The sequence below is a fragment of the Carassius auratus genome, chromosome 47 (assembly GCF_003368295.1).
Source record: "Carassius auratus strain Wakin chromosome 47, ASM336829v1, whole genome shotgun sequence".
Taxonomy (NCBI): Eukaryota; Metazoa; Chordata; class Actinopteri; order Cypriniformes; family Cyprinidae; genus Carassius; species Carassius auratus.
Window position 1 is genome coordinate 542,501 of NC_039289.1, and position 26,700 is coordinate 569,200.

Here is a 26,700-nt window from a genome sequence, read left to right on the forward strand (position 1 = left end):
ATATATGTAATTGAACTCTTATTTATTATTTATTATAATTATTTTTATTGTACATTCTAACATGTATAAATATATTAAACTCATTTTTATTCTTTTAATATAAATTATATGTTTTTTGTTTATATATGTGTAGTTTAATATATTTAATTTAGTTAAAAATACATATTTTTTAAATTTGATTCAATTTTCTAACTAACACTGTATTGAAATATTAGATTTTTCTAATATATTATTTATACATTTATTAATATTTATTTGCAATTTATAATGAATTTATTGTAAAAGTACTGATTGCTTTTAAGCATTGTTTAAGCTGTCTTCAATCCTTATTGACATCAGCACAGGCTTAGTGTGTGTATTTGTATGCTATCTATTTGATATAATTTACATTTATTCACTCTTTGAGGCCTTTTTTTTGTTCAGAAAGGCAGCTTTTGCCAGATATGAGACACATTAAAGGTGAAGTGCTTAATTTCTCTTTTATTTCTGAGTTGTTTCAGCTCTTGAGTGATCTGTTTTTGTTCAGCGGTGCTCGAGTGTGTCCTTGTTGTTTGCTCTCATTGACTCTGGAGTTTAGCCTTGAGTCTGGTGTATCACAGGCCAAACGGCCGATTATTTGCCCTCGCTGCCTGTTTCTTTTCAACAAGTGGAGAGCAGAGCGGGCTGACGCTTGTGAACTCGTATCTGGGCCGTTATCTGTGAGGGCCGGTGAGAAGGGGTTTTGTTCGTTTCCAGACTGAAGCGTGTCACGGCTCTGATCCGGCTCTGAATGCTGCAGATCTGCTGTGCCAGACTGAGTTAGAGCCGCTCGAGGGCACAGTGCATTGTGGGGAAATCCTGTTCTGTCCCGGCCGGGTCTGTGCAGGCGAGAGAGCCGCCGACACTCGAGCCTGTTTGCTTTAACCACATTAGTGTAAACCGACAGGACTTTAGTCATAAACACACCGACACAAGCTGGAATCAAGCATGGACAGTGTCTAGGACTCTGCAATAATCAGAGATTGTTTGAGATTGTTTGCTCGAAATACACAATTATTCAACATTGTAATTATTGCAATGAACTTGAAATTGCTTGCCCTTTAAAAAAATGTGTTATATTTTTTTACATTCATGCATTTGGCAAACACTTTTATGCAAAGCAACTTAAAATGCATTCATTGATTTCCTTTTTCTAACAACAGACGAATCTGTGATGTAGAGTGTGTGTGTGTGTGTGTGTGTGCGTGTGTGTGTGTGTGTGTGCGCGCCGATGAGTTCCTCGCGGTGGCAGGCGGTGTAGCGGGGCTCTGACCCACTGGGTAAACAACCAGAGAGTCTCTGACTCCAAATAAGACCAACACATCCACACACAGAGCAGTGGCAACCTGCCATCCTCCTCACACACACACGTCTCCTGAGTTCCCTTTCTTTTCATTACTGTCTTTCTGAAGCCCGCCTGCTCTCTTCGCGTGGTTTATGAAATGAAAACCCTGTCATCATTTATTCACCCTCATGTCACTCCAAAACGAAAGATGGTTAATTACAACAAGTTCAGGGTTAAAAATGTCTATTAAAAATAAAACTATTAAATAATTTTGCTAGTTGAAATAAATCTGAAATAGAATGTAAATTCTGAATTCTGAATATGAGATTATAATTTTTTTTGAATTATTACAATTAGGTTGTCAAAGCAACTATTGTAATTTTTATTAAGTTTATATTAAAGCAATAAAATAATTAACTGGGGGGGGGGCAAAATAAATAAAATCTTAATTATAATATGTAAAACAAACAAAAACTAATTTACAGAGGCACATAAAATAAAAAAATATATATGTAACTAAATCAAAGCATAAAAAACACGTTAAAATATTAATAAAAAACTATTCCAAATAATACAAAAATAACACTTTTACACTAATTGAAAAACTGTATATAAACGATGTTTGAGAACTGAAAAATTCTATTCATAACTAGTTGTATTTTACTAATAATTCATTTAATATTTTAATAATAAATCATTTGGATTATCCATAAGCTTTAGTATAATTTTTTTAAAACTTGGAATATAGTGCAAGTGATGTATAGACTAATTTGATACTTACGTACAGTCACTCTATGGTTGTTTTTGTATGGAAAAGAGGGGAAAACATCTGCTCTAAATCTCCTTTTGTGTTCCTTGGAAGATAGACACCGTCTGGCTTTGAATTGGCGTGAGGGTGAGTATGTTTTTAGGAAAACTATTTCCAAATCCATTCTCCTCCTCTTACTGACTTTCCTTTTCTTTCAGTCTCTTTGGCATTGTCTGAAATGTACTGCCTCGTTGCTTCTTCACCTCATAATACGCATGTTGTTTGGTTTTTGCTTTTACAGTAGTTCTGATAAATGCTTTTGCCTTTTAGTCCTTTAAGAGCCTTTCTGCTGTTATCCTGCAGAGAAACAGACGGCAGGTATCCCTGAGTGTCGTATTACACATTTTAGACACATCCTCTTATTTCACTGACCGCTGACTACAAAAAGTACAGTACATCTCTAACCGTTTTTGCATTTGAACCTGCTCTCCCTCTGCTCATGTGAGGGAGGAATAACCTCACCTTTGCATCTTTTGAAAAATAGTTATATTCTCCTTCGTTCAAAAGCTACAAGACGGTCACGTTTAATATTTATGATAGTGAACACGAATGACCTCTCCTTTCACTGTGAATGTATAGACCCTTTTGTGTGTGTGTGTGTGTGTGTGTGTGTGAGGACTGTCTGTAATGAATTCATAATGTCTGCAGTGGGTCTTTGTAGATTCCTATCAGGCAGCTGATAAGACAGTGCAGTTGCACTCTAATAGCTGTCAGTCTGCTTTCCTTCCTGTCTATGGATCAGTTCACTTTCAGTAGACAAATACACACACATGTATACACACACACACACAGAAAATGGGCTGTGTATTCAGAAGCATAGTCTCTGCACAGTGGGTTTAAAGATAAAAGATGCTGCATTTTCTGTCGATAGAAAGACTGCATTTATGTGGCGTGTTGAAAGGAGGTCCCCCAAGGCTCTGTACAAGGCCCCCCACAATTGATTAATTTTTTCCCCAAAACTTGACAAGCGTCCTCCCCCATCATTTGTCTCTGCCATCAAACATGCCCAAAGTTTTGAAAGCACCCCAGACAGGAAGTTTTTTTCTTTTCTTTAGTTTTTTTTTTTTTTTTTTTTTTTTTTTTTTTTTTTTAGAAGGAAGCTTTAAAGTTGCCTAAGAAAAACAGCCATTAAATACAGTGCAATCTTCTGTGCCCCGAAGCTGTTCATGGAAGCTATTAAAAATGATTGTGACACTAAACAGTGCTTTGTGAGTTAATGATGTTTGTTTATTAGCTCCACATATGCTTAACTGAATTAAACTTTGTGTATTGCTTTGCTTGGTTGCTGAAACCTGTTATTCAAGTGCTTATCTTCTGAAAAACATCATATTGTGGGTATAATGACGCTATATTTAGCAGATCCTCAGTTCTAATTCACCAAGTTTTTACCTAATTATGTATCTAACTACATTTTGGGTCTAAAAGAACAGTCAGTCATATGATAACAGTATAAAAATATTAATGAGCTGCTTTATCTAGTTCTACACTGGTCCACACACTAAAACAGTAGAGGAAAACACTTCCAGTATACAATGCTCATTATGGTCTTATGTATTGGCCATGTCGAGCGTTAAGTGGTCTTTATCATTTCCCCCAGCATCCTCAAATGACTCTTCAGCCCCGCTGAAATTTACCACGCCAAGCTCTCTGCCACCAGGAGGACGTGGGATGCGCTATAGTGTTTGATTTATAAGCCTGATTAAACTAGGCATGTGTGAGTAAGAAACATGAGGCAAATCAAAATAAAATCACAACAACGCTTTGCGTGGCGTTCCCGCTGATAGGGCCTCGGCTTTTTATGATGGTACAGATCACAATGGCCTTTAAATAAAGAGAAAAATGTGTGTAAACAATACTCCAGGGCATCTCTGTAAAGGATGAGTTATTGCACTAGGCCATTGTTCATTGTTTTGCTGTAATAGGTGCAGCCCTTTAACTTACGGTGTGTCAACACTATATATTGTGATACTTATATTCATTCATCGTTTATTTTCATGAATAAAACAGATGCTGTCTCTGATAAACACCCATTGATGTATTTTTTCAGCACGTATGATATTCATATGAATTTGAATACTTTGTACATTATACCCTTTGGTTTTTGCGAATGCAAATTACTGTTTGACCCTTCCCAGTTGTCCTTAAATCATAAAATGTTTCTCATTTTAGGCATATTTATTCCTTACGGACTATAGTATATAGTTGTTTATTATAATTATTATTATTTATTGTTAAAATGTTAAGACAGATTTTTTTTATTTTTATAATCCTTCAAAAAAAAAAAAAAATTAATAAATATGCAGGGGTAATGTAAAGTCAATCTGCCACTATCACAAAATAAATAGATGGCACACAGCTTAAATGAATAAACAACAACAAGAAAAGATCTTAAATTAAGCTATATAATATTTGTATTATATTATATTATATTAATATTATATTATTTTATTATATTGCCATTATTAATAAAACAACACAGAGTTACATTGTTTTATCCATTTATTTTTTTTACAAAATTAAAATAATACAGAAGACGTTTTTGCGTTAAAACAAAAAGAAAACAAAACGAAAAACACTATTTTCGGCATTATAAACTACTGTATTATTAGTAGGGAGGACTGACACATTGGTTAAATGAATCTGTTGAAACACATTGGCTAAATGAATCTGTTTAGGAGCCGTTGATTCCCTCTCGTGTTCTTATTTTGGAGGCTGAATGGTTTTAGTGATGGTTTCAAATAACAGTGTCTCATCTGTGCGCGCTCGCGCTCATTCACTACGGAGCGGTGACGTGAGCGCGCAGTGGCCTCCCTCCGCCTGCTCCGCTTATTTTGGGGAGGGGGAGCGGTAGAAGAGGGGGAGCTAAAGAAACCCCAACCAAACTGCGCCTACCCCCAGTCGAAGCCCGGGACCTGAAAGAAAAGAATCCGCTCCAGCTCTGGGACGCGGTGGACCGACTCTCCACCGACATTAAAAGCGAGTTTTGAAGCTCGTTTCGGGAGTCTCGTGCGCTCTTGGAGTTTACGCACGGACGCCGTCGACATGGCACGGATAACTGTTTTCTCCGGTTGAAAACTTCGCGTATCCAAGGAGTTATTTGGAATTTTCTCCCTCCTGTTTTACATGGATAGGACGCTTTTAAAGGGAGTTATATGGTCCTAACTCGGACGCGCGTGCAACTATTGTAAGTAAATGCGTTTCTTTTTTCATCATTTTAAAACGTATTAACTTTTTTTAGACAATGTCTAACCTTTAGAGATAATTATTTCGAGGTTGTATTGCTGTCTCGTGTCTCCATAATCGAAATGGTTTTTTTTTTTTTTTGTGCGTTATGTGCAGTTTTTGCAGCACAAGTAATCGAGTCTTAACGGTTTTGATGGCTGGTTGAAGGCTGTGTTGTTTTTTTCATGTAACGTTCTGCTTGGGGTCTTTGGGACACTTTCAATAGCTTAAAAACTTCATGTCTTTTTCAGGTCCAATGAGTGATTTATAAACGAATTTGGAAACATATTTTTCATAGAGGACGTTTTGTTTGGGATCTCTAAGACCCAAAGTATAAAAAAGATGAAATGCATTGAATGGTCACATTGTGGATGTGCACTTTTGCCATTATGGATTTCTTTTATTGTTGTTCTTCTCGTCTTGACGTGTCAGCAGGACCCTAATCAGAAGCAACCAGACTACATTAGGGAAGTTGTCAAATTTTTCTGAAAAGTGCATGCTTGCTTTGTGATGCAGGTTAATGCTTTTTAATATCTGTGAAATGGGCTTTTGGTTGAGTTGTGGGAATGTGTTGCGAATTACAAAAAAAAAAAAAAGGTTTATTTAGTAAAATGGATGCTAATATTTTTCAAGGTCTCTTAAAATTTGAATGCAAAGACAGTAAAATCAAACCCAGATAATAAGGGAAAATTAGAAAGTAACTTTCTGGAGTTTTAAAGTAATGGCTTCAATGACATTTGCTGCAAATGCAGAGTTTATACTAGAGTAGAAAATTATATATTACGCATATTTGCATCTTGGTTTTGAATAGAAAGCATAAAAGAATATTGATTCTATTCACCAAGTTTCTTTCTTGCAAAGCTATTATATTAAGAATTTTCCTTTCTTTCAGCTAAGTTGTGCCATAGCCTGCTGAATATAGCAGTTTAAAGTTTACCGTCATTTGAAACATTACATACGTTCATTTATTAAAGACTTTAGTTAGACTGAAACATATAAAAGCGTAGTGTATGTATTTTCTTGATTCGTTTAGTCACAGATAATGCAGGGGTCATTAATCATTTTAATGTGACTTCAGGGTCGCCGTATCAAAATGAGTCTGGACTGAAGCACTCTGGTGCTTCTTTAAAGAAAAGTTTGGCTTCACGGTTCGCTTTGATCTCCAAGAGATTTCGATCTAGACCTTGTTGACGTCTCATCGAATAAGTTTGATAGCAAAGATCTACTCTAGGAGCTTCTCGAGAAGGACAGCCATCATTGATTCTTTCATGGAAAAAAACGTAGCAGCTTTTTGAGCATTCATGGCAAAAACGTGTTTGTTTTCACAGCCTTTGTTCTTCGATGCAAACTCGCAAGTGTACTTTAGTTTCTAAATGTCACTATAATTGGACAATTTATCATCGCTGATCACTGTCAGATCTTGGGAGCCAAACAGAAGCCGTTAGCCGTGACTGTGGTCTATAGACCTGTAGTTTCGCTCATTTTTCTTTTGCGGCTAAACAATAACAAACAAGAAATCAATGAAGTCTGGTTGTTTCAGAATTAAGGAATTTTTCAGTGGATGTAAAAACTTCGTTTGCCGAACTAACTTTGATTTCCCGTGTGCACTCCGTGTCACCTCTGGACGAAAAGTTAATTGAATTGAGCTGAGGATATGAGTTCTGCTGAAATGTCTTTTGTAAGGTGTCTTCCCCAAGGTTTTGAAATTCATTTCTGCGAAGCGATTCCTTCTGGTGTCGTTTTTTTGTGTTTTCCTACACTTATCGCTGTAACCTTTTCCCCCATTTTAAATGGGGATCAAAGGACAATGCCTCAGAGAGTTTCTGGACATGCTATGCCAAAATAAATATTCTCCCGACTTCAGAGAGAAGAGAAGGGCAGCGCTCTTGCATTAGCGTGCGTTACAGATTTAGCCTTCTGTTTATATGAGCTAGAGTAGCTAATGATCACTCCAAATATAAAGTGTGCCATGCTTTAATGAGCAGAGTTGAGGCAATTTTCCATTTCAATACGGCAATAGGCAGAACGTCTTTTGAATATTCATTTCCTTTGAGAAATGTCCAAAAGTCATTGGGTGCAGAGTGTGACCAAAGGAACACCTAAACTCAGCATTTATACCCTAATAAAACCAGGATACTTCCATTTCATCCAATCATAATGCATATTCAACCTATGTGTCCATCTGAGGTGTCCAACTAGCCTATGTCATCTAGATGCATTTCTAAGTAATGCTAATTATTTTCTTAGAAGCTAGGTATAAAATAGCATTTCTCGTCTCATGTTTGTCTTGCGCACACACACACACACACACATTAAATACTTTTCCTGTTATCTCTCAGCTCATCAAAAACTCTAACATACTGATGATGAAGCATTCTGTAGTAGAGTAAAGAAAACAAAATCAGATAATAATAAAATCTCCTTCACTAGCATTAGCATTAGAGCTCTTATATCACTTCCTAAAGTACACAAAGAGTCATTTTTTGAATAGTGTTGTGCACAGCCTTGTATTCAATGGTGCCATAGATAGATTTAATGCAGGAAATGCTAATGGAGTGGCAGAAATATTAAAACAACAATTCTACAAAAAGCTCCCTCTCACAATGGTTATTGTAAACCCGTGTGTGCCAATGTGATCATAGTCGTAGCTAAAATTAGGTGAGTTTGTGTAGCCGCGAGAGCAGTGCAATTATCAGCTTGGGTTTTGAATGGCAGCTGCAGTGGTGGCGGTAATGGCAGCTGCGCTGGAGCTCCTCACATTATCAGCAGAAAAGGGAGGGGAAGAGAGATGTTCGCCAGTGCATAATCTCTGCAAGCTAATTGTGTTTATTTCTCTTAATTTGTCCCGAGTGATAAATCGGTGCTCTTCAGCTCATGTTGGTTGCAATTTGTCTGGATGTTATAAAAGAACGAGTGCAGTGTCTTTGAAACGAGCTCTTCTGGTCTTAATGCGACTGTCTCATGCATCCACATGCACGTCCAAGCAGAAGGAGCCAAGACCTCTCTGTTCAGCCACGGTTGTGCCTTACGATTCAACCCAGGGGACAACCGGTAAGTCTGGTGGACTTATCCAGCACTTGTTCAGACGAGATCTTGAATAATTCGCAACACTGTCCATGACAAGCCTCGTTGAAGATGAGGAATAGCCTCTGCTTGTAAATTATATTAACTCTCTGGCCTAGGTTGCCTGTTCTGTCCAACAGGTTAATGGCAAATCCAAGATAAGACGCCAAGCATCAGGATTGATCCGTCTTGATCAAAGTTTAATTTCATCTCACGCTTGGCCTGTTGCGTACGTGATGCTTCCGAACTGATCAACCGGTCTCTGGGCTCTCAGTACTGTGGCGGTGATGATAAAGCTAAAAGCTACTACCTTCTCCCCACTCACCCTAGCAAGGCCTAAGCTTAGAGCCCTCACCGCAAGACTGAATTTCAAACCAATGAAATGCTCCACTTGCTCTGATGCAGCTGTGATAATGTGTTTATTACGGTAGAAGAGCGTTACATCCGTGTTACACCCGCCACGCAACCTCCACCCCTCCCTCTGGCCCCGATATTTTTTATCATTTTATTGGGGGCACTTGTTGTTTACCCCCACATTGGTGATTTTTCTTCTTTCCGCTCTTTAAGTATGATGACCAGCTGGCACTCTGTGTTGATGGGCGTCCCGCCCAGCTTTAGACAATTCAGATCTGTCATAAACACATGGTACCTTGGTTTCAGTCTGAGTTATGACCCCTCCGGGGGTTGTGGAGACCCGTCCCCACCCTGTTCTCCATGGCTGGAGGTCAAGATGCCATCTGTGATTGGTCTACTTATTCTCCACTTTGGCTCGATAGTTTACAGACCCCAGTGAACTAGATTAAAAGGGTTGGATCTTTGTTTGATAGACTTGGAGTGTTTATTACCTTTTTTCTGGGGCAACTCCAATTAGACTCCTTCAAAATACCTTCAAGTCATTAAGTGGAACCAAAACAATAAAGACAGTGAATCCAAGGTAGATTCCTCTTTAATATCTTAGATATCCCATTTTCCAAATGTCCTGGTACTACCTTAGTGATGCATGCTGGTTTAAGATGGTTATCAGGGGTCTTGCTTGGTGAAGCGTAGGAATTTGTTTGGACATAGACAGGATGCTGGTTCGGTAGAGTTGAGGGAGTTTATAGTGACCCTATAGAAATCTCAGGGCCCAGTTAAGGGGGCAGTTTTCAGGATGAGGGGCTTTTTCATGTGCTAAATGCTGCTAATCCGCTGCCCTTTGTATGGGAGCAGGAAGCTCAGGGCAAGATGGGAAAGCCGTGGCTTTTTCAGAGACCAGTCTATTGTTGTAATTTCGCCCAAATCAGGGGACATCTGTTAGGATCGGGGGTAGATTCCCAGCTGACGGAGGGGAACGGGGTTGGAGGAGGTGGAGGAGGAGGAGGAGGAATGGACAAGATACATTGGTGGGGGTGGGAATGTTTGAGGGCTGATGGATGTGTGTAATTGTTTGTAATGCATGCATGAAAACACAGACCTCTTGGAGCTCAAGCCGTATTTGTATATGTGTGGACAGAGGGCCTTGTAGTTATGAAACTCAGTCAAGGGTAGATGGGGTTAAATACGAGTAAATACCTGCCTGTCAATGCAAGCCATGCTCCCTTAATTAGGAATGACAAAATGGTTTGACAGCAGAGGAACGGGGAGAGCTATAGCCTCTAACTAGCACAAATGTCAACATATGATTAAGCTCTGTTGGAAACTCATTACATTCCTGAAACGCGGTTCTGTTTTTCAATAAAAATCACATCTTTTTTTTGTGCTAGTCAGTGCTGAATTAGCATGAGTGATCACACTCAAGTACTGTTTCTCCATTTGCATTTGTGCATTACAAATTCAAATACTTCCAATGGATCTCACCAAAATTTCACCCAAAAATGAAAAGCAAAAAAAAAAAAAAAAAATTCTGGAAAAGTATTTATTTTGAGAGTGATTATTATTGCTTCAGTGCTGTAGTAAATATTTATTTTTATGTATTTACCTAACCCTTGCCTTGGCAACTAGATGAAATAAAGTAATAAAAAAAATTTAGTTTTACATATTTGATTAGATTTAATTTCATGTTTATTTTAGTAAGTATTTATTTATTTTTAATGCTTTTAGTTTCATTTAATAATAAAAACCCTGATGAGAATTTAGGCAAATGTGCTTAAATGCCATAAAAATAAAAAATAATTCAGTAAATATTTAAGTAAAAAATATCTCTGCAATATTTAATGTTCGTGGACTGGTTTTATGAGATTCACAAAATTCATTTTTTTATTACTATATTTAGCCTTCTCAAAGTAAAGGTATATGATTATGAACCGTTCCAACTAAATCTTTTTAAATCTAGTTTAAAGCACAGAAAGTTAAAGGTGGAAAAACAGTCTGTTCGAGGTTTAGTTTCGAGGCTCTGTAATTATAGCTGTATTGTGTTCTGTGAGTGAACAAGGATGCGTTCAACAGGATTCACAAGAGCAAGTGCGAGAGAGTTCACTCTCTCTGATTCTTCAAGTGAGAGAGAAAGATGATTTGTTAGGCACACATCATCCCCTAACCCTTCGCCCTCCTGCGATATGACATTCTGACGTGTAAATACAAGGCCTGCAGGACACCGGCTCTTAATATCATCTCTGATTTAATTGCAGCATTGAGACGCCACCCATGTTTATTGTATTTGTGAGTATTTTCACATTTGTTATCACCAAACGCCTCCTGCCATTGAAGACATAATTGGAAGGTCAGACAAATTGAGATATGCAACAAATCAATATGCACTAGTAATCCATTTCAAAAGACCAACCGTCTTTGGGGGAAAATACCAACAACCTGCCAAATGAGTCTGATATTGCGAGTCCAGGACAGAGCTGTTCATCTTATTTATTAATTTTTTTTTGCGTTTTGTGGTTTTCCTCCCATTTTGGTCATAAATGAGGCATGAAGCCAAACTCACGCAAGCGGGGATTCGCAGGGAATGAAATCCTGAGATTACCGTGCGTAACATCGCCTCGCGATCTACTTTTATTAGCTCCATTACGTCCTCTGTATCCTGACCTTGTTTCGGCGGTGCTTACATGGGTGTTTTATCTGGCCGTTGGGGACGGGATGGGCCTGAATGAATGAATGAAAGAGATGAATTGTGTGTTATCTTCCCCTGCGTGATTGGGGAGGTGATAATGTCAACAAACGGAGGGGTGTAGCCTGCGCGGGGAGATTGTAGACGACCAAACCAAGCAGAGATGAGCGCTGGATTAAAACATGCTAACTAGGAGCGCGGCGTGTGATTGAGCGGCTCTTCCTTTTCTGTTAGCATCTCTGGCTTTGGGGAAATTGTGAGAGATTAGGTCTCTTCTGTGTTTTTCTGGAGAATATTTTCACGGTGGTGGTTTGGTGTTAGTGATTAAAGTCGGCGAGACTTTTTTAAAGCATCTTCATCAATTCTTAAAAAGAAAGGCTCAAAAGCTGGATTTGCAACAGTGCCATTGAAAAACCATTTTTGGTTTGCTCAAAGAAACTTTCAATGATCAGCTCTTAAAATTACCTCCATTTTTTATTATTATTATAAGCTTTTTAAAAATCTAAAGAACCTTTTTCTACTATAAAGAACTTTGGAAAGATTCCAAGGTTTTTAAAGGAACCTTTAGTGCCAAGAATTCAAAAATATGTAAATAAATTAATAAATATTTAAAATAAAATATAAGATTTATTCATTAATCTTTATAATTCGTATGAGTAATATATATATATTGTTTTTAATCTAAGCTAAATTAAACTTTTTAAATTTTTATTTAAATAAGATTGTGTTTGTAATTATTTTTTATTATGTATCACATGTGTAATTGTTCCTATGTTTAATAAACAATTTAATCAGTTTTCACATTATTTAATAATTTTTTATAATAAAGTTTGCTTAAATATATTATTGTATTAAAAAAAATTCTGTTACGTGGCTTATTGTTTTTTTATAAATAATAAAAAAATACATTGGTCTGTACCATGTGTACATTAAGATACATTTTTTTATTATTTTTAATTTATTATCTTATTATTACTTTATTATTTAAATTCATTATTTATTATTTTATTTTATTTATCAATTTATTATTTTAAGTTTGTACGGATAAGTATGGTCTTATCTTTAATAAATAACTAAATAATTTGGTGTAGAGACGATTGTCACCTGAAAGAAGCTTCAAAGTTAATTACAAAGAAGCAGTGTGTAACATTCAATTATACCTTTTTTTTTTTTAAGTAAAAAGACTGAAATGTTTTTTTCTTGGAAAATTAACCCTAATAATCTTTGATTTACCTTGAAAATATTTATTTACGTTATATTATCATGTTTAGCATGTGTATGCTTCCATTCCACGTGCTAATATGTGACGCATTAGTAAAGTCATTTTTGTGCGTCTCTCATCTGTCTCTTTACCTTCAGCATATAATGCGTACGTTGCACATACTCTATTAGCGTCTGCAGCTTTCATACACAGACCAGCTAATAAGCTAAGAGGCCTGTACGCTGTAAATCACCTCGCTCTTGTTCTCTAAACACTCGGCAGAGAGACATGCTAGTAATTCATAACAGAAGCCCGTCTTGTTTGAGTTTAGCGCGGCGGGTTTTGAAAGTGATGGATGGCCGTCCTTCCCTTTGTTTATCTCCGCAGATATCTCCGTCCTAAGATGCACGAAGATTTGAGAATTCAAGCTAAATGTGTTCAGCTAAGAGCCGAAGGTCACGTGTGTGTGTGTGTGTGTTTGGTGCCAGGATTCAATTACTAGCTGTTTTCTGTTGCTCATATGAACAGGTGTGTCCTGGAGCTCATTTCGCCTTATAAAGTGCAGAAGTTTTGAGTCGTCTGATATGAATATTACTTTTATGGATCAAATAAATCACAGGCTGTTGTTTTTGTATCATTTATGACTATCGCTGTAGACGGCAAGCGTTATATTTCAGCTCATGCAGCCATGGCTATAGCTTTGTGCTCAGCAATATATATAAGTTTTAATGCAATTAATCTTTATTTATTTTTTTTGTTGTTAATCTCGGCTTCATCTACATTTTTCGTCACAGAATATAATAGCTATATATCAAAAATATGTTTGTTTACGTTTCCTATACATATGTTAAGTGTTACATTTTTGGTTATTGTCTTTAATAAATAAATAAGCATAAATATAAAGTAATTGCTATGGATTTAGTTTGTACCAAGTGTTTATGAGAGATTCTGTCAGTTAATCTTTTTCAAATACAAAATAAATTTAAGTAAATAAGTGTTTATGTATGTTTAAATGTTTATTTATGTTTGAATCTTTAATAAATAGACGAGCAAGTAAACATAATACATGTTAGAATTATGTGTAAATAATCAAATCTGTCAATAGTTATTTTTTATATTTATTTATTTACAGTTTATGTATTATTTGTATTGTGCATTATTTTTCTTATTTATTGTTTGTTTCTAAGTAAATAAATATACATATAATAAATTACATTTGGTATATATGCAAAAAAAAGTTTTTGAAATATAATATTTTAAGTGTCTCTAATTGTTATTTTGTTTATATCTTGATTAAACATTATATACGTGTGTATATGATGAAAAGATCCTCTCAGTTCCAGTATTTTATTCCAGAAGCGGTTCTTGTCACCCAGACCTGGTGATGTTTTGAGCGTGTTTTCCCAGTGAACCCTTTTAATGATGACTGCAATGTCTCCTGACAGGAGTTTTGAACACAAGACGAGCCAAATCAGCAACCAATGCTGTAAAATCAGCAAACATTCGTGTCCGAGGAGCGTCAGCAGACCTCCAAAAAACAGCCAATCGATGTCTACACACACACAAACACACGCTCACACACTCACACACGCACACACGCACATAGCTCTGTCATGTGTTCAGGAGTGTATCTGTCGTGGCAGAGGAATAGATGAATTCGGCCGGTTTATTACAGTGTGGCCAGTGAAGAATGGCTGTATATATGGCATTTATCTGTTTGTGTCCTCCAGCGATGTCCAGCTCTTCTGCAGCGTGTCACACGGACGCTCAGTTATCAGATGTTCAGTCGCCTCCTAATTAAAGACTGTGTAAATTGAGCCCCTAAATAAAGTCAATGCTGGGATGAATGGATCCACACAAGCACAGCAGGCACTTTCCACCAAAAGGGAACAAAATAGGGCTTGAACCTTTAAAATGCCCCTTTGTTTTCTTTTTCAACAAGAGGAGGCGTTGAACTTTCAGAAAGTGTTGCTGAAATGAAATAATGAAAATAAATGATTTAATGCATGTTTAAATATTATTTATTTTAAAAAAGGTTTAGTTTAAAACCAATTGATATAAAACATCAGTATGGGTATCAAAACTTTAAATAACTTGTATTTCTCATAAATGAAGTAAAATAGGGGTTGTTTGCCAAATTAGATTCATGGATGCAAAATTTTTTGAAAATTTACATGAAAATAATGTTAATGAAACGAAAAAGAAAAGAAAACTTAGAGAAAAGAAAACTTTTTTTTTAAATATGTAAATATTTTTTATCAGTATTTAAATACATTAATTTATTATAAATATTGAAATATACTGAATTATTTACAGAATTAGATTTTGTTTAAAACTAATAACAATGAATACAAAATGCCAGAGTGAGTATCAGAAATACTGATAAATGTGTAGTTCTCATAAATGAAATCAGAAACATTTATTTGACCATTATTCAGTCACTGGGTTAAAAGTTTGAAATCTTGACTAATGCAAAACAGATAAAACTAATTTTATAAAATCAACACAAATTAAAATGATGTTATTAATCATGCTATATTAATTATAAATATTAATCAATCAATACCTATATACATTTGGTTTACCCTTATTTCTTGTCATGGCTTCAGTTAAAGGGTTGCAGGGTTGAGATTGACAAATGCAAATTCTGCAAAGATTCGAGTAAAACCATTCAAAGGCTCCAAATTATGTCACAATTGCATTTAATAATTTCCAGAAAACATGGGAATTGTGCCTTTATTACTTTAAAACCTGAAGAGACACCAATTGGTACCCTGTTTGTGTAAAAAACCTGAATAATCTATGCGTCATGATATTCTAGGGCTGATTCATGAGAGGTGCCTTAGGACCACATTGAAAGAAAGAGAGAGTCCAAACAGTCTCGCTCGTCGTGCTTTGCGTAGATTATAAGATGATGAAATGATCTCTGTGTGCGCGTGTGTGTGTGTGTGTGTGTGTGTGTGTGTGTGTGTGTGTGTGTGTGTCGGGCGACAGCGTGTGAGCTGGCGGGGAGTTCCGGTCTGTGGAATGAGGAGGCGAGCGTCTGACTGTATGCGATGCACTCATATCCGCTCAAAAGAAAGAAGGAAATGCAGAAAAACACATAATGAGAGAAAATAGAAGTCACAGTCTGTTAAAAAGGCCACTGAATATGTAAAATACATTTTTAAAAAACTAGATTTGTACAGTCAGGATGACAGTACAGTTACAGCTAATGTGGTCTAGATACATGTGTTAGCAATTACCTTAAAGTGTATGTCCCTATGTTTGGTGCTAATATATTTATTCACCTCAGCTAGGTTCGCACTGAACACCCTTGTTCACTTCGCTAAAAACATTAGCTCTACCAAAACAACAAGATCACAGCGTCTTGTGACTCAAACACAAGGACTTTGATAACTCAGAAGGTGGGATGATTGTAATTTGCACAAGCTAATATCGTTAACTTAAGTGTCTAGTGAACAACAGCTCTGTTACCCGCGAGGACACCGCAAAGGTTTGTGGTGCTTTTTCAGAGTCCAAATAAGGAAGTATCCCAAGTATGTTTCATGTCGGTCGGTGGCTTTAATGTGGGTCCTCGACTGTTTCTTCCCATGCAACCATCTGAGGCTGGCTTTGATGTCCGTTGATATGTTGTGAGAAGCTCCAAGCTGGAAAGTTCTGACATCTCTGGGACGCAGCAGGGTGGATTCCTAAACATCTCTGTGGGTGAGGTGAAAATTTGGGGATCATTGTGTGCAGCTGGAAAAAGACAAATTAGGCAAAAAAAAACTAGCCAGGTTCTTATGGAAATTTGCATTTTGGAGCTCAAATTGTTTTTATTGCTGGAAATTTTGGAGTGTCCCATTACTGCTATTAAAATAAATTATGATTAGCACAGGTGTCCCACAGGGTTCTGTACTCTGTCCCATTGTGTTTCACGTCAAATTATATTATAATTGTTTCTAAAAGGGAAGCACAACTAGTGATGTTTTATTTATCTTTGTTCTAAAGCAAAATACTCCTTGAGTAGGTGTTTACTAAAAACTTCCAGCATAACAACAATAATAAGGACGGCTATTGATTTTCCTCCACTGTCTTCAGCTTGTTTTTCTTTATATTTTGCCTTTGGATTCCAGCTCAGTGCGGTCGGCTCTTGCACAACCCGTTGTGAGGTTTCTTCCTGCTTCTTGGATGCTGTTCAAGCTGGAAAATAGTAACATGAGTGAAATTAGATTACAGGGACAAAGATGATGCTCATTTAAAAGGCATGAAAGTAGGTATCATCAATGGATTGCTTTGTCCTAAAAGTGGTTGCACCTTTTAAAGATATGAACCTCCGTTGTTGAGAAGGGTGCTGCTGGCATAAACACACACATGCATGGTTTCATGCTTGTTTTCATTTATAGTCAGTGCCTTTTTAACAGATTTAAAGGCAGAAGTATGTCTTTTTTTGTGGATTAGTATTAGATAATTTGGCTTTGTTTTCTTTCTTTTTTTTGTGGACTATGCAGTTTGCAGTTAAATGCTATGAAAGCAAAGCATGAAGCATGTTAACACAGTGGCAGTAACAAAACCCAATGTCTGAACAAGTAATTTGATATTCTTACATAAAGAGCTATTTATTGTTTCATTGATTTATTTAATTTTAATTTATGATTCTGGCTAATATTGGAGGATTGAACGCATTTTACTTTACTATCAGAATTACAGTTAGGAGATTCATTCAGGTTCCTAGATGATAAATATCAAAGACGGCTGACATTTGCCCTCTTAAATTCAGTTAGCAATGAGCAACAGTACGGATAAGCCTGGCAGATTAATATTAATGTCTTCTCAGTGAATGTGATCAGAATCACTTTGCTTTTAAAGTCATCAGAACATAGAGACGCGTTGTCTGGATTACAGCAAATTATCCGAGACGGACACAGCAAATGTGAAATTGAAAATTGCTAAATCTGACTATTATAACCTTTGGTTAGTCCATGTATTCCTGGCACGTTGGTCTGTGGTGCTTGTGTGGGAAATATGGGTTCAGTTTAAGCCTGCTTCTTCTTGCTTTGTTTCTGTGCCCTGTGGCTCGTTCCTGTAGTGTACTTTCACTAGTGGCGAAAGTTCAGAAATCCTTTGTCTTCTCAACAGACAAGTCAAGGTACATGGAAGTCAAGTGTGTCATGGAAATGGCTAAAGTGCCTCATGCATATTTAATCAAGGCGGGTGTGTGAGATGGAGTTTGTGAGTATACGTGTGTGTGTGTGTAAGGGTTATGTCCAGCTCCAGTATAGACTTCTGTCATGGTGTCCTCTGCGGATACTGTTTCTCTATAGACAGGCAAAAAAAAGATTCACTGCAGCTCAGCTGACGTGAGGGGTTTTAATGCTTACAGATACATCCATTTACCCAGGAAAATTCTAGGTCAAAAATAGTAATTGTGATAATTTAGGTGATAACTTGCTCTAAAACTCCTTTCCTTTTCGGTTGACGGCAGAAATCAAGTTTTCAACCCTTTCCCTATAACCACCTGTCTCTATTCTTTTATGTTAACACCATTTTTCAAAATCTAATCAATTCATGTCTGCCCAACATTTTCTTTGTTAAATGTCTAGTTTAGTTCAGAAACACACTTGTCTAGTTGAATGGGCTTCAAATACTACAGGATATTGAAAAGTTAGTACACAATCTTTTTTGGGCTCATTAAATTGTTTTGGAGATGCCAGGGTGTCGTTGCAAACTTGTTTCCCACACATTGCTAGTCTCCCATGTATCTGTCCTAAAACACAACCCTTTTAGGCATCTTGTACCCCAACAAGACAATTCCCAGCTAATGTTTGTTGAGGTACAGCCCAGGATCCATTGTTTACACACTGTTCAATTGTACCATAGACTCATTTATCAGTTTGAGGCCTGGCTGCCTCGGAGTTATTTTTATCTCCCAGAAGGCTCTAGAGTTCTTTCAGGGCAACCCTGATTTTTATTCTAGACACCCCTTCAGCTCTTCTGCCAACTTTACCGCCAGCCCTGTCTATAAATACGTTCACCTCTTGGAGGCTTTGAAGTCCCCATTCATGTTTCTTATGCACCCTTAAACTTCAGCGTCCAACGGCAGACAGGAAGTCATGTGACCCCTTCTTTTTCCAGAGTTGTGCGGGTCACTAGGAATGCCAGGATTTTTACCATGATGGACAGTTAAAAGAGCAGTTGCCAAGTTGGCGACGAGGGTAGTGTGATAAGCAGCCCTTCAGCATGGACTTTTTTTTTCTGTAGTTGCCATGGAGAGCGCCAACTCAGCCGACCTTTGACCCGACATTTGACTGAAACCAGACTGCAAGTCTGAACATGTAGGTGGAGTTTCAGCGCCCTCCCATAAACTCTATTAGAAACATCATTCTAGTCTGAACTCTCCTATATAAAGGTGCTGTAAATTATAGAACATATTACCCAGAATAGCAAAAAAAAAGCCCTTCCACTCCATGTGCCCATATTTTTTCTACCTCCACCCCATCAGCTCAGTGTCAAACCGAGTTCTCCACAGTTACGGGGCTAAAAGTGCATTTTCCCAGTCCCTCTATTTTTAGCCTTCGCCTTGGGTGGAGTTGAAACGGGAGCTGAAGGAATAGGAGGAATTTGGGTTTTTCAAGAAGCCATCACTTAATTTTTTTTTTCTCTCCCATAATGTGCCAATACATGCCTATTGTTTTCATTTTAGCCACTGCTAAATCTGCCAATTCCTTCCACCAGGGAATTCCCAGAATATGGCGACTGCTTTCCCTTCATGGCATGCACAGTTGTGTGGAGCGTCTTTCTTTTTTTGCTAAGCAGTTGTGAATTCCCATGGTGTCCTGGGGTCACATCAGGCTAGACAGTTCTGTCAGGGGTCATATCCTGTGTAGTTGAAAACTAAACGCCAGTGTGGCATTCTTCAATGTGCATTCTACCTATAAGTCTCCTCTTCTTGTAGCGGTTTATAAACAGCCATGTTTTGTATGAATTAATTTAGTTTTTATCAGTCAGTGTTGTCTTGATTCCTGGGGAGATCCTATCCGCCTCTCCTGACTGTGCCGAATGTGAAGTGAGCCACTTGACTTGCAAATGGATGCAAACGTGAGTGGCGTATCGCACTTGGGTTACTGCTTACGGAGGCATCACTGATCCTTCTTCAAAGATTTATTGGTGGCTCCCGGCTCTCCAGCGGACAAGCCAGCCTTACACCTTTCATTCTGTGTGAGTGTAACCTGCAAACTCCAACCTCAGAATTTAATGCAACTACCTGGAGACTAGCCATTCATGGTACAGCGACTGCAACAGCAGCCATAATCGCTTTCAAAACGGTGGTCGTTTAGTTAAAACAAGCTTACTGTCAAGGAACATCTTAGTACATTCGACCACACAGCTCCTTGAATCAACTCATGCAGGCTAATCTCCACCACCGCATTGCCACCTTCTCGAACCTACAGTAAAATCCCAAGCAAGGCGCCTTAAATGACCTTTTAGGCCCAGGGAGCTGATGATGAAATAACTATGGTAAGCTAGCGTTAAACTTCCAAACCATTTTGACATTGATACCTCTCAGTACACAATTGATATTCACCTGTCTCCTCTTAGATGAGGGTTAGATTAAGGTTAACACCGGAGGGCTTAAAAATGCCGTCCTTAGGTTTACAGGCAGAAGGTTGACATGGAAAATCAGCTGAGATTGTCACCGTAATGAATTCGTCCCAGGCCGTAAAACCTGTGCCCATACATTAACCTGCTCTTAAAAGGTTAGCGCACGCCCTCGTTCCAAGGGTACAGAGGCACGGCTAAGTGCGCCATGCACATAATGTTGTCATTGCTGTAGCGTGCTCCAGCTAGCCTGATTGTCTTCATCATATTGTGTTTATGAAAAGATATTTCTCTAACAGTGGTGGCTGATTAGCTAACTAATTGTTAGCGGCGTAAAGGGAGGCCAGGCTCAGACGTAGGCATGCAGAGCTGCGCATAACAGTTCCACTCCCGCACTCTCATTAAAATACCATTCGGAGACGGGTTATTTATTTTAGCTGTGGAATGCTGGGAAGGGGGCCGCCTAGCACAGGGAGGAGAGGTAGTTTTGTCGTCCGAGTGGACAGCTGACTGCGGTTTTTCAATGTTGACATGGAATGTGGGATTTGTTTTTTCGCGAAGCTTCTTCTACAATAATAATTATCCGCACTGCAAGCTAATGAGAGGGATGAGTAAACAAAACCATCATGCATTGTCATTTATGTGAGGATGCTGATCTCTGAGGGGCTTTCACATGACTTTTTTCTGTTATTAGCAGAAGCTAGTATGTGAATTATGTAATGACTTTTAGGGTGGTTGAACTGGTTTTCTTGTATGATTTAGTACAGTCTTAGCATAGTTTTTTGCCAGTTATCTGAAAGATTTAAATGTAGCTTGTTTGAACTACATTTGTAACTTCATAACAGTGATAATGACGGTACTTGTTACGTTTTGTTAGTGTAAATGAAAACGGTTTGTGCTTTGTACTATTGCTGCCTCCTCAGGAAAATATGACTTCTGTTAGCTAGCTTTTATTTAGCAACAAAATGAATGGTTTTAGTTTCTGAAATTGTAAAAAAACCACTTGTTTTTCTGTGTATGTGATTTTTAGACTGACATGTTGTTTTGATTTTGTTGCGGAGGCTTTGCAGAAGATTCAGTTCTTGAATGTTTTCCTTTTGTATGGACGGAAAATAGGTTTTGTGAAACGGGCACCTTTTTGTCCGTTTCCTTCAACAACCCATCATGCCTCTTTTGTGTGGCCGCATGCCTTCTGTTTGTTTATGTGTGCTTATAACATATTGTGTCTTTGTGACTGCCTTTCAGTCGTGTGTGAGACTGAGAGCCCCTACTTACCGATTGAAGATTGTTTTCTCTAGCCGAGTGGTGGCTGAGTGAGAAATCTGAAGGGAACGTGAAGGATGAGGAATGAGAGGGAGAGCCAGTAGGAGAATGTCAGAAAGTCGGAGAAGATGGACAAAAGGCCCAGTGTTATCGGCCCCAGCAGATTGGCCCCCAGAATGCCACAGCTGGTACACATTTCCATGGGGAGCGATGGCGACCGGCCGCGCTCCTTCTTACTGACCCCATCCTTTTCTCTCACACACATACTAAATCTGGCCCTTAGTTAGCACACAGTCGCTGAGCTATGCTGCACCGCAGACCCTGACTGTATAAGAATAGAATACTAGCTTGCTCCTTACTATAAATTATGCAGCATTGCATACTAGTTTCTAAAAACAGCATGTATACACTGTATACTGCATTTTAGTATTTAAAATGATCCATAACCAAGCATAAGCAGTCACTGTTTTTGGTATGCCTCATTGTTTTCAGCAAGTGGGATCTAGAAATCACCTTTTACATAAGAGGTTTCTTCTGCAGTATGCATACTGTAGTGTACATGCACAACATGCTTTTCTGAAAAGTGTGTTTCCCTCCGTAATTAGTAGCTTCATGACCAAAACAAAATTAAATTGAGCCTCAAATAGAACTTAATTTTGGAGATCTAACAGAATGCTGTGACTGTTTATTGGGCAAAACTAAGTTTATTGGCTGTTCAGTATGTGAATGTTGTTTTCACCAGTTTTTTGTTGTGGTACATTCTTTCTTATAAACCGACTTGCACATATAGAAAACTACCCTTAATATGTTCTGTTAGGCTGTACCTCTCAAGTTTATTTGTTCTAGTCTGTCATCTTTACGTGACTTGATGTTTACGTGACAAATCTGTTTTCATCCAGATCCACCATGTAGTCCCTGCATGTGTGTAAGCAGCCCCCCACCTGTGTGCTTATGGGAAATAGCTTGCTCTAGTAAACAAGGCTCCCTGCACAATTTCTCTCATGTGTGTTTCATACATGATCTTATTTAATCCCACTCTGTAATCCTTACTGCTTGTCTCCTTGGCCCCTCGGGCCTTGTTACCATTCACACTTGCTCAATCAAGCTCCTGCTCGCACAAGGCTGCACAATTCTTACCGCCCCCACTTGACCAGGGAGGGAGAAAGAATGTTTTCCATTCAAGACTTGTGTGTGTGTGTGTGTGTGTATTCCCGTGGTGATTTTGCATAGCTGACCCAAATTCGAAAAATTCTTGAAAAATTTCATTTTTTATAAGCATAAACCTAACTTATTTTTAGACATACTATTTTTAAACAACCATGATTTCTGTTTTTTTACAAGTGTTGTTGTTATAAAACATCAGACCTTTTTTAGATTTGGTCTGCTGAGCCTGTCTGGAAGCCACATTTTCACCATGGGAATATGTTCAGTGTTGCTAGGCTTGGGAGAAAGCATCTCCCTCAGCAAGGTACCTGTATGCTGTGGAAAGTTCTCCCTGGACTCAATATAATATCCAAAGCACTCTGGTAATTCAACAATGCAGAGGTTTGCCAAGAAAATACATTTTGGAAAAGGTTTCTGCTTCTATTTTAGACAGAACTGGACAGCTGTAACAATACCCGGCTTGATATTCTGCATAAACATGAGCGTTTCGGAGTGAAACACAATCGCACATTCTCTCGTTCTCTCCAAACATGCAGGCAGGCAGCTCTTCCCTTGAGATGGCAGATCTGAGCAAGCCATATGGAGCAGGCTGCATCTTGCTGAGCTCGCCTGACGACAGCCGAACAGCTTGGGCTGTACTGGAATGACAGCCTTCAGTTCTTTTACCAGGTTTCCCAAAACCTGCTTTTTGCTCTCTCCCACCCTCTTCATTTTTTATGGTACTTTTTCCCCCTCTTCATAACCAAACAGATTGAATGAGGGACTAGCATCACGTTTAGCACTCATCTGCTGACAGCACCATCCTGGTTTAACAATCTGCCTCATTTAAGGACCTCCCTAAATGATACCACATAATCACCCTTAGCTGTTGTCCCAAGGCTAGAGTGCATGTATCAGGTGCACAAAGATTTGCCCACCTCCTGGTCCCACAGAGGAATAGATGATTGCAATAGCAATAACACAAGAGTGTACCCCTCGAACAAAACCTTCCCCTTTTGAGGGAGCCATTGCATTTAGCCAAAATAATAACTAAGGCAACGTAAAGTTGTTGTTCTTTTTCATTTCATTCCCTCCTAGCGCAGTTGGAGGTTCAGCACTTGATGTGTTCAGCTCTTCTTCGGCACCTCCTCCTACCCTTTCTCTGTAATCAGCAGACGCGCCGCACCAGGTGGCTGGACCGGAGAGACCAGGAGAAAAGAGCGCCACAGCTTCTTAATTTAAAGTATTCAAATTCCTCGCGAGTGATTTTGATTAAGTCGGCCCACACATTCCCGTTCACACTCAGTGGGTACTAACGAGACTTGGGCGGTGAGAAGGAGAAGGGGGGCTTCCTAGCCTGTAATGAACAGAACAGCTCTTGGCTTCCTTGTGCACACAAAGAAACTCTAGCCTAAAGTATCGATATTCGGTTTGAAAATAAAGTAGCTGTATCTAAGATAAGAATTAGAGTCTATTTGTCTACGTCTGATTATAGATCCCATGAGAGCTTTGAGTGTTCCTTGGCTGATAGTAGGATCTCTAACAAGTCATCAAACTTATAGTATTGGATTAGCTTTCCCACAATGTCACGTTTTCGGTCAGCACTGCCAGTTGTTACAGTAATGAATAATTGATTGTTGTATAATCAGTCTGACTTGCTTGCGGGAAAACGTTCCTCTGTCAATTCCGTCTGCTCAGTCAACCAATCACTGAGATTGATTCATCATATTGTCCCGACTGTGCCCTCTCTCACTCTCTGTCCTTCCCTGAGCAGGGAAAGATTTACTCATCTCATTTTCCCTCCCTTATTTAGGCCCTTTGTTCCATGAATGCAAGTCAGTTGAGCATTGTTGATGGAGGCGTTCTGCAAAAGGACAGAGAGAGACTTCTGGTGTAGTGCTGTCGACCTCTTACCTGTTCATTCCACCAACGTTTGTCATTTCTTTGACCGCTCGGACCCTCTGGACGAGCTGGAGGCCGCAGGGTGGCTGATGCACCACTGCTAAGTCTAACTGTAGTGAGAGGTACTGTCTCGCAGCTCCGAGGGCCTGTCAGATCTCTTTAGAGATAAGAGATAAGGTGGCTCTTGGTCTCACACTGACTACACCTCACACCATGCAGTGCTGACTTAATGCCTTCTACAGTGTTGAAAAGGGCCAGTCGCCTGAGACGAATGAAGTGCCCACAGGGTTGTTCACGGCATGCAATGCTGGCATCTTTTAATGCTGCTGTTCGTATTGTGTGCAAATGTCGGAGTTGAATGAATTTGTTGTTCTTGCAATATTATTGCCAGCAAATGTGATTCCTAGCAGGCAGCGTAAGAATGTTGCATGGTTAAAAAGGAGCTTTAACCAGCTGCTTGACCTCTCACCCTTGATCCACCCTGCAGGTCTTCAGTTGTCCAAAGAGGTAAAAATAACTTTTTTTTGGGTGGCCAGGGAAGGATTTGTTGTGCATTGGTTGAGATGCTTCTATTTGAACACAGCGTCAGCGCTGAGACTCAGGGAACACTGCATGTCCTTCATGAGGTCAAACTCTAACAATAACCTAGTGTTTGGTTATTAGTGGTGGTACTTTCATATGCGGACAGCGTAGTCTCTGTTTCCTCAGTGGCTCTTTCAGGGACACATCAGAATATCTAGCAGCCCGAGTTGAAGCTAACAATCCCGCTACCCCATTCTTACCCCTTACCCTAGTGAGTATGTGGGGTCATCTCACCTCTGACCCCTCCTCCTATTCTACAATCCCTCCCTTGTGCAGCCCAGTCAGCAAGATTAGGGACATGGGAAAGCCGGGCTGTGGTAGAGCTCCCGGGACTCTATTTGCCTTTACTTCTTGCAGCTTTTATAATGGCCGTAAAAAGTGGCCAGTTGTTACCCTAGAGCTGGGATGGAGGGAGGTGACAGACAGGAGACACAAACCCAAACCTGGCCATCTGTTTTCTGTCTTCAACACGTCTCCTTCTCATTCTCTGGATTCAGGAGGCCGAGGGGAGAGAGCCACATCTACTCAGCCCAGTCTTGAACCCAGGGACACTTACCTCACTCGCACACATTCACGTCTGCCTCAGTGCGCTTTCTCCCGAGGCTCCAGTCGCGGTCAAAATGTGATTATACACTCCTGCACCCACTCACCATAGTACTGTCATGTAATTACAGTGGTAAGGAGTCAGTGTACTTGAGTTTATTATGGTGAGTAAAGGGGCGAAAAAATTCCCCATTTGTTCCCACAGCCACCATTAGCGTACTTCTCTTCACAAATTCTGTGCAGACCCTGTCGAGTGGAGCATGTATAAACAAGGTGACGAATTGACCCCTGGCTAGTTAATTAGCACAATGAATTTATTTCAGTTAATGGTACTAGGGGGCGCTGGTGTCCTTGAGGAAAGAGCTCTTAATCTAAACAGCTCCACTTGTGTAGTTCAGGCTCCGTTTGTCCAAACACAAACCCAGAACTGCCTCTCAGTACAGAGGAGTGTATGCTAGTCTGTTGCACTTACATTCAACAAAAATTACCTGTGTTGTTCCATTTAGCACCAAAACACAATGATGCACTGTATCCAATCATCACTAAAAGAAAGGAGCTTGTATTCATGTTGGGATTCAATGCTTCCTACCACGAGAGCAGGATGTTGTGTACACCATAGAGCACTAATATCTTGCCTGCGGCGGTGTGGTTACACCTACCCTGAATGGATGCGCAGTGCTGGAATGCTAATGCAGCCCATCCACCCCACCTCTGGCTGTGCCACCTATAACAGTAAGTGGCAGCGTAATTGTCCACCTCTGAGAGAAACCATCCCATCCTCCAGAGCAGATGCCAAATCATAGGCTGCCAGCCTCTGAAATAACGATTTATTTAGATGATTTGAATGATTCCATACTGCAATCCCATAGCAACTATGCAGAGCTTCTATTTACTAAGCTAAGAAAAGTATTCCAATTTCCAAGGGGGCACCTGCGCTTAATGTAATTTTATTCCTCGCTGGGATCTGGAATATAAATGTGCGCCGATATTTCCGCCTCTAGGGTGGCCCTTGAAATGCTCTTAGCTGGGTCTGAAAGGGCAGGAATTGCATGTAG

General features: G+C 39.1%; 1 protein-coding gene across 40 annotated transcripts in view; it reads left to right on the plus strand.

The window, feature by feature from the left end:
• The window catches only part of ptprsa (protein tyrosine phosphatase receptor type Sa), a 178,410-nt gene that overhangs the window by 41,440 nt on the left and 110,270 nt on the right, over positions 1-26,700 (plus strand). For 11 of the 40 annotated variants that reach the window (XM_026235486.1, XM_026235487.1, XM_026235490.1 and 8 more), the window contains exon 1: positions 4,977-5,295. The exons of 1 other annotated variant lie outside the window; for it this stretch is intronic. The gene's annotated coding sequence lies outside the window, so the exon portion shown is untranslated. Of the gene's footprint in view, positions 1-4,975; positions 5,296-26,700 lie in introns of those variants that run through there. 28 more of the 40 variants (XM_026235500.1, XM_026235510.1, XM_026235501.1 and 25 more) reach the window with 4 other exon arrangements.